The sequence below is a fragment of the Lissotriton helveticus genome, chromosome 3_1 (genome assembly GCF_964261635.1).
Source record: "Lissotriton helveticus chromosome 3_1, aLisHel1.1, whole genome shotgun sequence".
In the NCBI taxonomy this organism is placed as follows: domain Eukaryota; kingdom Metazoa; phylum Chordata; class Amphibia; order Caudata; family Salamandridae; genus Lissotriton; species Lissotriton helveticus.
This window is the reverse complement of record NC_136061.1, coordinates 783,638,594-783,654,581: the sequence shown is the minus strand read 5'-3', so window position 1 is coordinate 783,654,581 and position 15,988 is coordinate 783,638,594.

Here is a 15,988-nt window from a genome sequence, read left to right as displayed (position 1 = left end):
AATTTACTTTTATGAGTTTTTAACTTCTTTGCAAATTATATGTAATTTTATTAAAAATCTGTTTATTTTTGCACATCAGTTCTTCATTTGTGTTGTTTTGTATAACTGACTGTGGGGACTCCGGTGGGTCGTGACTGGTGAAACTACAGCTGGCGTGGATGCTTTGTTTGGATTGAAAGATTTGGGAAACAGGGTTGAGACGAATTGATATCATTGATCTCAGTGTGGTGCAACTTTTCCCTTTGAGATTGTCAGCCCGGCAAAAACTTGGTCTACTCAGGGGTGCAAGTAGTTAACGCAGGGAGAGTCACGTGTCTGCATGGGTATCGAGAGCAGAAACAACACTGGTGTCGGTGAGTGGGACAGACAGTGCCAGTGTTCTAAAAACTTACAAAAGGGTATTTTTTAAAATTAAAACAATATGTGAGCAGTGCTATATTATCGCTTTGTTTTTACTGTGAATGTAAAGGGGGTGAAGGCCAGACGCCCTTGGACCGAGACCACCACTGCAGTAACCCCTCACAAAGGCGGTCCTTCCGGGCAGGGTTTTGCTGGTAACTTTTGGTGAAAGGCCTTTACAAGTCTAGAAGCATGCCCGACTGTGTCCAATTCCCAAGACTTCTCTTCCGGCCCATAGCTTATCCAGTCTATTAAATAATAGAGTTAGTTCTTAACCCATTTTGAATCCAAAATTCTCTTCACACCGAATTCCACCCTAGTATCTAGTTCCACTGGCTTGGGTGGTAGAACCATTCTCAAATCTAGACCTGCCTTCTTCAACAATGAAACATGAAAGACTGGGTGAACTTTCATTTTATTTGGTAGTTTCCAGTGAAATTTTACTGGATTTACTATTTTTCAATTAGCTATGGATCATTAAATCGATGCTGAAACCTGCGATTTCCCTTCAACCTAAGATTCTTAGCATTCAGCCAGACTCTGTCTCCTACTTGAAAGAAGGGATTTTCCCTCCTCTTTCTATCTGCATAAGTCTGATAATTTACCTTGGCCTGTATCAAATTATTTGATAATGAATGATGTATGTGTGTCAGATGCTGTACTATATCTTTTAAGGCTGGAACCAAAATTTCTCTGTAATCGACTAAGAAATGTGTGTGCCTACCATAGTTCATTTAAAAAAGAGAATACCCTGTGGATAATTTTTTTGCATTATTATGTGCAAATTCTGCTGCACACAAATCCTCCAGCCAATCACCCCCCTGATCCTGTAAAAAAGTCGAAGATACTGCTTTAGCTCTTGATTTGTTCTTTCTGTCTGCCCATCTGTCTCTGGGTGATAACTGGTGGAGTATCTAGCCTCAATTCCTAAGCTTCATATAAAAGCCTTCCAGAAATGGGACAATAACTAGGACCTCAGATCAGAAAATATTATTTTAGGAATTCCATGAGCTCGCACTTTGTGTGTACTAATGGCTAGTTGTTTGGCAGTAGGGACCCCTATTAAGGCAATGAAATGAGCTGTCATAGTGACGGTGTCAACAAATGCTAAGATTGTATCATAACCCTGACTGGAAGGTAAATCCACTTTCATGTCTAAAGTGACAGTGTGCCAGGGGTAAGGAGGAGTTGGAATTGGTTCTAACAATCCCATGGGAGCCTGTCATTCCAATTTCCCCCAGCCCAAATATCACACGTCTTGACATAAGTATGAATATCCTTGGTCATCTGTGGCCACCAAAACCTTCTTTGACTAGATCCTCGGTTTTTAAGATTTCTTTGTGGCCTGCTAGTGGACTATCGTGGCATTCATGCAAGGCTTGATGTCGTAGCTCTTGGGTGGGCAGGTACAAGGCTCCTTCATAGAATGGTAATTGGTGTTGGATTTCTCTCCCGGATCCTGTTCAGCCCATGCCTGCATCTCCTCCAAATTTATTGCTCAAATTACTTGCTCCTCCATTGTTTCATGGGACACTGCCCTAACGGTTTTTGATTCTGGTATTATTTCCTGAACTGCTATCAAAGTTTTCTGGGTTTTGGTATCAATTCAAGATAGAGCATCAGCCTTTCCATTTTTTACCCCTTGTTTATAAATGATGACAAAATCATAATCTTCAAAATATAGGGACCATCGAAATTGCTGCAGTGTCAGGGTTCTTGCAGAGTTTAAGAATTTTAGGTTTCAATGTTCGGTGAACACGGTGACCGTGTGTTTTTCCCCCATCAGGTAGTGATGCCATTCTTTAAAGGCAAGCAATTCATTCTCCATGATGGCATAATTGACTTCTGCAGGGGTTCATTTTTTTGACCGATATGCCACTCGGGGAGGTTGTCCTGTCTTCTTATGCCTCTGTGATGGCACACCTCCAATGGCCAGATCAGAGGCATCCGTTTCCAAATTAAAAGGTTCAGAGGGATCTGCGTGCAGGAGGACGGTTGCTGTGGTAAAATCTTTCTTTAAAGATTCAAACGCCTTCTCAGCATCCTCTGTTCATTTGAACGGAACTCCGCGTGTGAGAAGAACAATCTTGTGTGAGAATTCATATATGAATCTTCTACAAAAATAAGCAGTGCCAATAAAAAGAGCCATTCCTTCACACATGTTGGGGATTTCCACTCCGTGACTGCATTTATTGTTTTGTTTATCCATTGTGATTCCTGTTGGAGAAAGCACAAATCTAAAAAATTTCACAGATTTTACATTGAAGGCGCACTTCTCCAGTTTTCTGTATAGTTTATTCGCCCAGAGTTTTTGTAAGACCTTCTGTACCTGTTTTTGATGCTTTTCGTCTGAAGCTGAGTAGACTAATATATCATCTATATACACTATGGCACATTGATCAATAGATTCACTCAGGATGTTGTTAATAAAATGCTGAAAAGCCACCAGAGCATTGCACAGCCCATGGGGCATCACTTGATACTCAAAAAGACCAAATTTTGTCCAGAAGGCGGTCTTCTATTTCTTGCCTTCACTCATTCTTATCAAGTGAAGAGATGCTCTCAAATCAAGCTTGGTATAAATCTGTGATCCCTTCACCTGGTCCAGCAAAACCGAAATAAGGGGTAAGGGATAGCGATTCTTCACCATAATTCTGTTAATTGCTGGATAGCAAATGCAAGTTCTTAAATCCCCTTCTTTCTTTGGTACAAAGAACAGTGGCGATGACACAGGCGACTGAGATGGTCCAATACATACGTAGCTTGGTATACTTCTATGTATTCCTTTAGATGTTGATTCTCTTTCTCCGTCAATGCACAGACTCGGCTATAGGGCAAATTGGAACCTGGTTCCAGATCTATTTTACAATTGTATGGGCAATGAGGCGGTAGTCTCTCCACTTCCACTTCATTGAATACGTCTTCAAAATCCTGTTATTCTTGAGGAATTTCTTTTGTGTGTATAACATACAGAAACTCCTGTACTACACAATGACGTTGCTTTATTTGGTTCTCTTGACTTTTCTCTTTTTCCAAAACAGTTCTCCTTACAGAAATCTGAATCCATAACAATTGTTCTTGCACTCAAATATATGGTTGGATTATGCTCTGTGAGCCGAGGCCATCCCAACATGATTTGAAATTGGGGAGCATTGATTAGATCGAACTTGATTACTTACTTATAACCTTACTGAGAAGTTAATTCCACTTGCTCTGTATGACTTACAGTGGTCAAGAAGACAAGTTAGTTCCATCCACTGCATGCACTGGCTCACTCTTGAGTTTCTGAATAGCTCTTAACCCAATTCTTGCTGCAAACTTCAGGTCACAAAAGTTTGCCGTAGCTCCAGAATCTATCATCACAGAAATGTCTGACAGGGTAATTTGTCTGAATTTTAAGGCCATTGATCAAATCAAGCGAGGGATGACGATTGTAAAGAATTGGCATGTTGGTTTCCACCTCGAGTTGTTTTCTCATCTGCACTTATCAGTCCAACTCCACCTACTCATGGTGCCACAAGTTTTCTTATTCCTTCAGGGGTCTTTGTTTTTTTTGGGCATAACCTTACCAAGTGACTGCTTGCTCCGCAATACAGACATAAATTATTTTGTCGTCTCTTATCCTTCTCATCCTTGGTCAAAGGACATCGATTTTGTTCCAATCTGCATTGGTTCTGTTCCTTTCTGATTATCAATGATCCTGGAGTGTTCTACTTTTACCCTGTTGAATCCTGGTACACTAGGTCGAAATGTCTTTCTGCTTTCCCCCCTTCTTTCGCTTTGATGGAATTCAATGACCAACACTAAATCCACTTGTGGAGACGAGAAATTATTAGTAACATAGTGGGGCCATCTCGTCTGGTTCAAAGCCATTTTGTCCAGTCTTAGACAAATAACCAGGTAGTCGATCGGAAAGTAAAACAAGTAATATTTATTATACACTCGAGAGGGCGCAGGTCCGTACAGACTCCAGGGAGGGTGTACAGGAGTGAGCTGACATAACGTATCTGGGGGCTATATTTAAAGTTGTGAACAAACAGGAAGAGGATAACAGACCAGTTTCCCCCAGTTAGCTCAAACTTAGACATTTCTTACAGAAATCTGCAGATGCAGCAAACATGTTCTTATCAGTATCAGATACTGCAGCTGTGAAAAGGGCAGAGCGCTCTTTGACTAAAGCGCGCAGCTGGGCTGTCTCACATGAGTCACACAATTTACAAGAATGTTAAGACATAAATTTCGGTTAGCCAAGAACAGCAACTCAGTAAGCAACAAAAAGCACAAAACAGATGTACATTTGAAGACGTGGCATACAAAATGGGGGTGCAAATGCTCAAACTAATGTGGCCTATTGGATATTTTCTAACAATCCCTCCTTTTTGAGCTTTTGATCAAACATTTTTCTGTACCCCATCCCCAGTATCACAAGAGGTGTCATCTTTATTGGTGCCAAGGTCCTCATCAGTGTCAGACTCAGAAGAGAATCCAGCCATTATCTCAGTGCGATCATCTAACCCGCATACTTCATAAGTCAAAGCTAGATATGGTACACACCTAGGTGGGTCGTGTGTTAGGACCCTTTCATCGATATTCATCAGATGACATACTTCTTGCTGTTGCATTAACATCATGTTAGTGTCCTTAACCGAAAAGGGAGTTTGTTTACAGGCAGATAAACACATGGAACAACAAATAGGCAAACATTGGACTCATAAACAACAAGCTAGTATACTTCCCTTCCACGGCGGCAGCTTTCAGGAGAAGTTTCCAACCTCATGCAGTAAGTATTTCCATGAAACATCCAGACCAAGACCAGGCACCCTTATCCTGAGCTAAATCATCGGAAATGCAATGTAAGCTCTGAAAGGCAGCATAAACATTGGGGGCATTATCAGGAATATAAACACAGCAGGAGCTACCTATTACCCATCATACTCCACCCCTGTCAGCAAGGATGACGTCTAAAACTGTTCTATTGTGAAGCGTCCTAAGGCGGTGAGCCTACATCTCAGCAGTTATATTAGCAAGGGCCCATGTTTTGTTTATTACTGCGTCTACAACTTAATTGACGAACCTGAACACTATTGGCCATGGGGCATCAAAAGGGTACAAGACCTTTCCTTTCATGGCATCAATGAATTGCTGGAGGGTTGTTTCTGTTTGATCTATCTCAGTGATGGCCACTGCTCTTGTGATCCTGGAAATCCTACTTTTCCTTTTCTGGAGATAATGTTTTTTGTGATAATTGGGTGGGGAAACATATACTGGAGGCCAGAGAAAAGCCATTCCAATTGAAAGGAAGAGAAGTATAAGCTGTTTGGCCGTATATGAAATAACTACTTCCCATAGGTTGGAAAGCAAGCGAATTGGTGGCTTTCAATGACAGTACATGCTTACATTTGGGGTCACCCACCGGTATGGATCCCTGCCCCTTAACGCAGATGGGTGCTAAGGAGGAGACTACAGGTACTCCTTTACCTAACTGAAGTGTCCCATTTCCCCTAAACCTCTGCATAAACTTAAATGCTGTATTCCCATTTATATGTGTTTCGTTCTCTAATTCATTACCATATACAGGCCCATTAACAAAACAATTATTTTAGGTCAAATCGGCTGGAATAGTGTACAAGGGCCTAAGCTGAATTGCAGAGGAAAAAATCTGAAACCATGCACGACATGATGGCGAAAGACAAGGTAATACACCTACTGTTCTTCTTACCCGCAGCAGGCAACAGGCCACAAACCCAATACTTGGTAGTGTTTAGTGACTCATGCGTTTCATGAAGGCACTGGATAAATGTATTATTCTGGTAACCCAGCCTACGACTCTGCTTGGGTGGGCTAAGAGTCAAGTGGTTGTGTTCCTGTGGTGTCAGAGTGGGATTGACAAGGGTATGAACATAAAAATTCTCTACTAAAAACCAGGACGTACCAAATAGTCCGACAACTATTATCAGTAAGATAAAAACCAAAGCACATTTTTCCTTACGGGACCATGTCCTAAGAGGTACTTGCCAGACCAATGGGGCACCTTCCCCTACATTATCCGAATGCACGTTTCTTCCAAATGGGTGCAACTCCATTATCTCCCCGGAGATCACTTCCTGGAGGAATATGTGCAAGGTGGGGTCATTACAATTTATACTAAGAGCATCTATTACACCTTAACATATATTATAATACACACAAGTATCATATAATCAAAAGGACCTGGACGGTATATGAGCACCAAAGGAGAGGATAAGAGAACCAATGTTCACAGCGTTATTATTTTACTAACCCCGCTACACAAGTTAGTCCATTAAAGTTGGCGCTCTTGAGCACCTGGCAGTTGGAGCTTGTTCCATCCTAAGCTCTTTCCTAACTAATCCCACGATGATAAAGGTGGTGTCCAAAGCAATGAGACAATTTCCTACACTAAGGGCCAGATGTACGACAGTTTCTTGCGGTTGCAAAGGGGTTTAGGCCGGTTGCGACTGCAAAAAACATGTGGCCAATGTACTAACCCTATTTTGCGAGTCGCTAATCAATTAGCGACTTGCAAAATAGCATTAGGACAAGCTATTAGGCAGGGGCGTGCTAAGGACATCCCTTCCTAATAGCGAGTCCAGAACCCATGTATGAATGTTTTGCGACCCAGGGACCACTGCCTGCCCTTAAAAAATTAACTGAAAAGTTTCTTTTTTTTTTTTTAAAATGCTGCCCATTTTCTTTAAGGGAAAATGGGCTGCATTAAAAAAAACTGCTTAAATGACAAAGCAGTCCCAGACATGGTGGTCTGCTGAACCCAGCAGGAGTGCTAGCCATTCCCAATGGGGTCGCAAATTGCGACAGCCTCATTAACATTCATGAAGCATGAAATTTGCGACCCCATTGGGAATCTCAAACAGTGTCTCAGACACTGTTGTATATAGCATTTTGCGAGTCGCAATTTGTTGCAATTTGCGAGTCGCAAAATGCTATGGTCATACATCTGGCCACTAAGTGTTCTGTGCAGTTGATTTACGTGGCCTCAAATTGTAATGCCAAAAGACGGCAGAGGCGTTTGAAGCTCCATCTGCTGAGCCTCTCTCAGCTTTGCATCCTCAACTGGAACTCCATCACTGAATGGTACAAAGGCGAGTATTTTCTCCCACTACTCGTCTGGGAGATCATTCCTTACCTACTGATCATACGGGAGGGGCAAAGGAACCTTTGTACAATGTATTGCATGGATCCAATTCTTTCTTACAGTGGCCTTCACAGCAGTTTGCTTCACCAAGAGAACCAAGAGAACCTGAACAGGGCCCTTCCTCCTGGGCTGGAGGAAATTGGACCACTGGAAGTTCTTCGTCAGAACCCATTATCCGGGCTTGATGCTGTTTCTCAGGCCTTTTAAACAAGGAGGTAGACTGGACCTGACCTGTTTGTGAATCAAATACAAGTCTTTAGTGAGTTGTTCGTAATAGTCGGCAAGCAAAGGATATTCAAGTTCTGTAAATCTCTTTGGTCTCGGCACACCCCACACATTTGCTGGTTGGCCTATCACCACCTCATAGGGTGACAGGGCCCATTTGACTATGTACAGTTATTCTTATGGATAGTAGGGCTATTGCTAAGCATCTGGCCATTTTTATCCTGTACTAGCAAATATGTTTGCTAATTTTAGTTTTAATGTTCCATTATACCGTTCAACCAATACCGCAGGTTGGGCATGATTGGCAGTGTGGAACATTTGCTTGATTTGCAATCCAGAAAACACCTTGTCCATTATCTGACCAATGACATGTGACCCGTTGTCACTACAAATAACTCTGGGCATTCCATATCTAGGAAATTATTCTTAAACAATACTTTAGCAGTGCTAAGAGCCGTATTGTCTTTGAGGGGGTAGGCTTCAATCCATTTGCTAAACATACAGTCCACCATCAAAACATATCTCAAGTTATTACAACTTTCCATATCTATATAGTCTATCTGTAGAACTTCAAACGGTAAGTCAGGGGGAGCAAAATGTCCTGAGGGTGTTGGTATACATTCCCCGCATTATACTGAAGGCATATCCTGCAAACCTTAACTAGGGCAGTGGCCCTTCTATTGATATTTGCATTACACCAAACAGGATCTAGAACCTTTTGTATGCCCTTCGCACTTATGTGGGCTGGCCCATGAGCCATAGAAACAACTGCATGGACATAAGCATTCAGTAGCAGCCATCTGTGATTTTCAGTGCGATCCACCCAACAATTTTCATCATTTAACCTGCCTGTCTACTTCCACATTTCCAGCTCTTCGGGGGATGCATGACTCTGAATGTCCCTTACAATTTCCATGGTTGTGTCGCACATTCCGGGTTCAGGGATCCACCTAGCTGTTCACAAGATGTACATACCATTCTTTTTAGTACTAGCTGTGGTTTTTGCCATCTTCTCAGCAAAAGCATTCCCTCGACCTACATCATCAGCAATCTTCTTATGAGCGCTACCTTTGACTTTAGCTACTTTTGCAGGCAAGGTAAGTGCGTCTAGTAGATGTAAAACTAAGTCTCCATGTTGTATCGGGGTCCCATGTGATGTAAAAAACCCACGTTCTGCCCATAATCTTCCAAAATGATGTGATCTTCCAAATGCATACTGTGAATCTATGTATATCTTCACTCTGAGATCTTTACTCATTTCACAGGCTCTGATCAAAGCTAACAACTCTGCAGCCTGAGCGGAGTTGTAGGGTATCTTCTCAGTCTCAACTACTGTCTGAAGTGTGGTAATTGCATACGCAGCTGTGGTCCATCAGGTAGCTTGAAGCATAAACAATCTATGAACAGCACGCCCTGGGGGTCAGATAAGGGTGTGTCTGTCAAGTCTACCCGTCCCTTCATCTCTTCTTCCGTTGTGAATAAACAATCATGATCAACTTTTTGTTCGTCAGAAGGGAGTGGTAGTAACGTAACTGGATTCAAGATATTGCATTTTTTTAGGATGATGTTAGGGCTAAATATAGTCAATTCATATCCTGTTAGACGTGCACTGGTGAGGTGCTGTCTTATTTAGTATAGCATCCACATCATTTCCTCCCACAAAACCTTCACTTTGTTTTATCGCTGCTGCAGCTGAAGTCACTCTCTGCAAGTAACTCGGCAAAGCTTTAGCGACTGAATCCAGGTGTGCAGAAAAATATGCACATGGGCTATTCTTCCATCCTGTTCCTGTGTCAAAACTGAGAGTGTGCAACCCCCTTTCTCATGCACGAACAAAGTGAAATGTTTGTGGTAGTCTGGATTTCCCAATGCTGTGGCACTGCACAGAGCTAATTTCAATTGTAGAAAGGCGCAATCGAATTCATCCGTCCACAACAAAGGTTCGCACACATCCTTTGTGGTTAAGGCTATCATAGGCTTAACTATTAAAGAAAAGTTGGGGATCCAGTGGCGACAGAAGGATGTGATGCCTATGAATCCACGTACTTTAGATTGCGTTTTTCAGCAGGGCATAAACTGTATCAATTGTTTCCTGTCTGGATGTATAGGTCTACCCCCCTTCTACAGAAGGTGACCAAGATAGGTGACCAACTGTTGACAATACTGCAGTTTTGAAAGAGACACTTTATGCCCTAATTGGAACAAATGCTGGAGAAGGAACACAGTGTCATCTTTACTATCTTGTACAGTGTTGGAGGCTATCAGAATATCATCAATATACTGTACAAGAGTGAAATTCTTCGGTAAACTTATTTGATGAAGTTGTTTCTTCAAGGCTTGACTGTAAATAGTAGGGCTTTCTGTGTACCCCTGAGGGGCTTGACAAAATGTAAATGAACGAGCAGCTAAACAAAACCCAAAAAGATACTGACTCTCTTCGGCAATTCTTAAGATCTATAACTATGAAATGCTGTGCAGTGGGAGGGATCATGGTGAATATAGTGTTCATGTCTGGAACAACGGGGGACTGAGGAACAACTATTTTATTATTGGCTCGCAAATCAACTACTAGGCGATATGTATCGTTCTTTCCTTGTCCTTTTTTAAGCACAAGCTGTATAGGACTATTAGAGGTTCTACCTGTTATTTCTTTAACTATGCCTGCATGGAATAGATCTGGCACCACCTGTTTTAGGCCTTCCTCTCCTTCTTTAGAAATTTTATATTGAGGTATATGTGGTAATGTAACATTTTCCTTTATTTTGATATGAACAGGGTCTATATCCATTTTGCCTACTTCGTTGTCGCCATTTGCCCAGAGATCTGTATTTATGGTATGCAATTTGTGAAGCAAAGAGTCTTTTTTAGAAAACATACATCTGGTATAATCAGTAGCACCCACGGTGACATAAACTCCATCTGGTGTGCAATAGAGAGTAGCATGTAACCTATGCAACAGGTCTAATCCAAGTAGATTTTCACCACAATCTGGCGTTAACACAAAAGGAATATCTACAGTAAAGGGACCAATGGCTGCTGTTATAGGTGCGGAAATGGGGCTTTTCCCAGGAATCCCAGAGAATCCCACTGAAACATTTGTATGCCCAGAAAGAGAAGCCCCGGTACCAAGTGGTGAGCTACTGACGTTCTGGTTGCCCCAATATCCAATAAGAACTTCTGCAGCTGTCTGTATATTGCTAAATCCACATAGGGTCCCAACTGGTCAACAGATATTTTGATCTGACCAGTACTCTTTCTGTGGTGATCCTAACCATAATCGTCTTGAAAATAGTCCTTGTGGTAGTATTGCTCATTGTCAAAAATGTTCGCATTTCGGTTGTCTGAACCTATATTTACTGAATACCTCTGCTGACCACTTTCTATTCCTCTCTGAACTGATTTAACTTTTCCTTCAACCAATTGAGGACACTAGGACCTCCAATGCCCCTCTGTTTGCATTGGGCACATTGATTAGGACCTAGTGTTTAACCTGTCGTTGAAGCAGATGAGGCCCGCCCTCTTCCCCTGCCTCTTGCCATACTGCGTTACCTATTGGGAAATGTTTGTTGCAAGAGTACCTTTGTCTTCAAATCTTTAGTCTTTTTCTCCGCTCTCTCGTTCTCATCCTTTTTCCACTTCTCATAATCCTGGGACATATGCAGAATCTCTACAGGTGTCTTAATGGCCCAAGAACTTTCAGACTGAACTAACTCATCATGTATCTCCTTCAACAAGCCTCCAACAAATCTATCCACGAACTGTCTTTTCCCAGCTGCCATCGCTACGTCTTGGCCACCAAAGTCAGTGAAACGGTCTTCGAACCTGGTAAAATAGGCAGACACATCTTCATTTGGCTTTTGTTTGCAAACCACTAACTTATCCCAATTAATAGTCTGCGGAGGTATGATAGCCTGTAATTTTGTCAAAATACGTTCTGGTAATTTAGCAGTATCCGCTTCTAGGGGTGCAACAGCTGGTCTATCTTTGTCTAACTCAACAAATTGGTCCCATGTTTTTCCTATCGTAGTTGCGTCATCGTTCGTCCTAATGGAGTTCCATATTGCAGTGGGTAATAAGCTCCTGAAAAAAAAATCAACATCTCCTAGGGTCATTGTGGCTATGGAAATTGCCATCTTAAGTTCTTTATAGAATCTAGATGGCTTTTTCCGTGGGTCGGGTCGGTCTCTTTTTATAAACATAACCTCTTCACGTTTCCAGGGGACATGAATGAATTGGGGCTTACACAGCTTGTCTGCTTTATTTTCTGCAGCAGTATCTCCCAGAATGGGAGGCAATTCCGTCATAGGGTATTGCGGCCCTTGTGGATGACATTTCAAAGAACACAATGCACTGCACTGTGCCAGCGGGACACGAGTACAGATTCAAACATAAACATGGCACTCTTGCATGGATAACACGAGTGACTACAGGAACAGCACGTATCATCTGTCCCTCCCCTTTTGACCTCAAACAACAAAACAAAACACAACAGCCTTTGTGTGGGTGATAAAAACAGCACAATCAGGAAAGCATGAAATCCTACAGCCTTCTCTGCACCTTCTTGGTCCGTGAACAAATAAGCTCAAACCTGAGCAACCACAGGAGGAACTCCCACTCACACAAGAGTTTCCCTTCACAGAAATATAATTCCCATCTTTAGTTTGAGAAGAGGGTTGGAGCCATTGCATCCAATCAGCACTTGTGACAGCGTCTCTCCTTTTAGATATTATATCAACCTGTTCAGAAGTTAGCTTGACTAATTGCTGTTTGTTCCACCAACCTCTCCCCAAAATAAGGCCGGCCCCTTTGCTGACTCTATCCACTTGCACAGGGACTGAGAACTTTGCCTCCCCTTTCTTGACTTTGGGTGGGCTCTTGATCATCAACCAGTTACCAGGTAACACAACCACAACCCTAGCATGGGTAGCATCACACCTCACCTTCATGTTAGATTGCTGCAACAACACTCTGGAGGCCAGTTCACCTCTGGAAGGCACAAGTGTTTTTTCAACATGCATCTTCTCACATAACCACAAAGCACGCAATGATGTGTGGACCTCCTTAACACTTAGCAAAGTAAAATGGGAAGCTCCAGTGGTACAGTGTGGAGATGTGTTTTAGCTCCAAAACTTCTACTTAACAAAAGACTTGAGGTCTAAACCAGATGTTAAGGGAGTTTTCACCCCTTTTTTTATGATCCTGTTGGCACGCTCAACAAGACCATTTAAAGAAGGGAAGTATAAAGCAACCTTGACTTGCTTTACATTCATGTTGACCAAAAACTCACACATGCGTTCTTATACAAAATGGGTACCATTGTCAGTAACTCAGAATTCGAAAGCTCCTTCCAATGCGAAAATTTGTTTAAAAAATGTAATAACTGATTCAGTATCAGGTGAACCTACAAACCCATGGTAAACCCACTTTGAGTAGTAATCAATGAGTAAAATTAGATACTTCATGTTGCATGGTTAATTAGAGTAAGTGCCAGAAAATTCCAATCCTAATTTCTCTCAAGTCTTCTCAGGAAAAGGATTGGGATGAAGTGGGACATGTAAACGTCTCCAATGTTTAATGGATAAGAGGCATTCAGGGCATTTATCAACCATGATCTTAACCTGAGCATGAAGGGAAGGCCACCAGTACCGCTGCTTGATCTTCATACTTGTTTTAGTGCAGCCCATGTGTCCTTCGTGAGCTTGAGAGAAAATGTCTCTACGTACATTTGCAGGCGGCACAAATGTGTCCCCCCTTACCACAATGACATTTTTAACCATCAGCTCATCAGAAATGTATGCAAAGGTTCTCAAATCCCCTCTAGATTTCTAACATCAGGCCATCATTGCACAATGTACTCAACTACCTTGCCTAAGACGGTATCATCTGATGAGGCTTTGGACCAATCACCTTCAAACACAACCGACTGACAACTGGACAAGGGCAACACATTCAACATCATCAATAGGGTCATCATCAACATCACCATCAAAAGCCATGCAGGATAAACAATCAGTGTGAAAGGTCTTAGCCCAGAAATATGACTCCCAATAAAGGTGTACTTTTGAAGTTTGGAGACAAGTCTGGTAAGCCCAAAGGACATATTAGAGCGCAAACAATTAGAAAAGACATTCACCAAGCACTTGTGATCAGTGACTAACTCAACCTTTGTTCCCCATATATATGTTCTAAATTTGTGAACAGCCCAAACGCAAGCCAACGCCTCCCTCTCAATGGTGCTGTACTGTTGCTCATAATGTCTCAAGGCCCTGGACGCAGAGCCAATAGTCTTATCACCATCAGTGCCTTTCTGACTGAGGATCGCGCCCAACCCTTGGGCACTGGCATCAATAGTTATGACAGAGGTGCGGTTTTCACAAAAAGCACTAAGTGCTGGAGCAGTAACAATTAGTTATCTAACTTTCGCAAAAACCTTATTCTGATCATCTGGCCAAACAAAAGTATGTCCCTTTCTGAGCAACAGCCTCATGAGTTCAACGAACTGGGCCTACCCAGAAACAAAACAGGCATAATATTCAGCTAGCCCCAGAAATTACCACAAAGCATTCTTATCTGCTGGAGGCTAAGCTTTACTTATAGCTTTAACATGTGAAATCTTGGGACTAATGCCCTTACTAGTGAGCATGTGACCCAAGTATTCTAATTCATTTGTTGCAAACTTGCATTTGTCCATCCTGAGAGTCATGCCTCTCCAACAAAATAGTGAAAACCATCCTCAATATCTTGTTATTCTCACTCAAATCCTTGGCGTAAACCAGAATGTCCCCAAATAAACTATCCATAAGCTTTTGGAACACACTGGCGGCAGACGCCAGAGCAAAGGGTAAACTCAAGTACTTATATGCTCCATTCGGTGTCACAAATGTAGTGCGTTCTTGTGATTCAGGATACAAGGCGATTTGATGATATGTTGACCTAAGGTCAATTTTGGAAAACCTCTGTGCTCCCCCAAGATTAGCCAGTAATTCATGGATCTTGGGCAGCTGATGACCGTCCACTACTATATTTTTCCTCAGAGAGTGCAAGTCCGCACACAACCTAGTCTTGTTTTTCCTTTTTCACACTACAACAATGGGCATCACCTACTGAGACGAATCTGTGGACTGGATGATGCCATGAGCAAGCAAAGAGACAATAGAATGCTTAAGGTCAACCCTGGCACTCAGAGTGATAAGGCAAACTTTATGAGTTACAGATGAGGTCCAGGAATTAACTTACTCCTATGCTCAAACCCTTTAACTCTTCCAATATGATTGGAAATCAAAGGCTCAAAATCAGCTAGAATGTCTGCAACAGATTATTAAGCAACATCAACCAAAGAAAGAGGCATTTCACCAAGTACCACATGATTGAGTGAGCCTGACACTAACAGTATTCCCATCCTGCCTAAATCTCACCACCCAACAATATCCCTCCCTTTTACAGCAACATAAACTTTGGTTTAAATTTTCATGCAAAGACATATCAATGTCCTTTTCACCAAAAGCTTTAGGGTTAATGTCAGTTGGTATCAGACAGAAATCCTTACACCACTGTTCATAAAATGTAGAATCTCTAAGGATGGTTATGGATGACCCTGAATCAGCCATAACCGTGAGTGTGACTTTATCAATGATACATATTGACCTTTACTAGGACAGACTTTATCACTATCATCCAGAGTAAGAATCACATTACTGACAGCATAAGCACAGGCAGAAACATCTACATCATCACTACTAATTATTGCATACTGTCTAGCTTTATTAGCACCCCCCTGAACACACCTTGAAAGTGGCAAATGTTTTTACACAAAAGATATTTCTTGCCTACTGTAGGGCAGCCTGGAAAATTGCTCAAGTGACTTTTGGAACCGCATCTGTAACAAATACAAACATTTGTATTTGTTGGAACCCTTGAATGATCTCCTTTTAGCCCTGCCAGAGCAGACCTCTTCAGAAACCTCTATCTCAGGCATAACAGCACTGACATTAGTAGACTCAGGGTGAAGAATTTTTGAAGACACCAGAGATTTCTCAATACGCTTAGCCAAGTCAGGAACCTCAGCCAAAGTGGGATTTCTACAGCTTAATAACCTTTCCTGAACCACTCTAGAAGAGCAATTAAACACAAACTGGTCTTGAATCTATGTATCTACATTTGCACCAAATTCACAAGTGTCAGCTAAAACTCTCC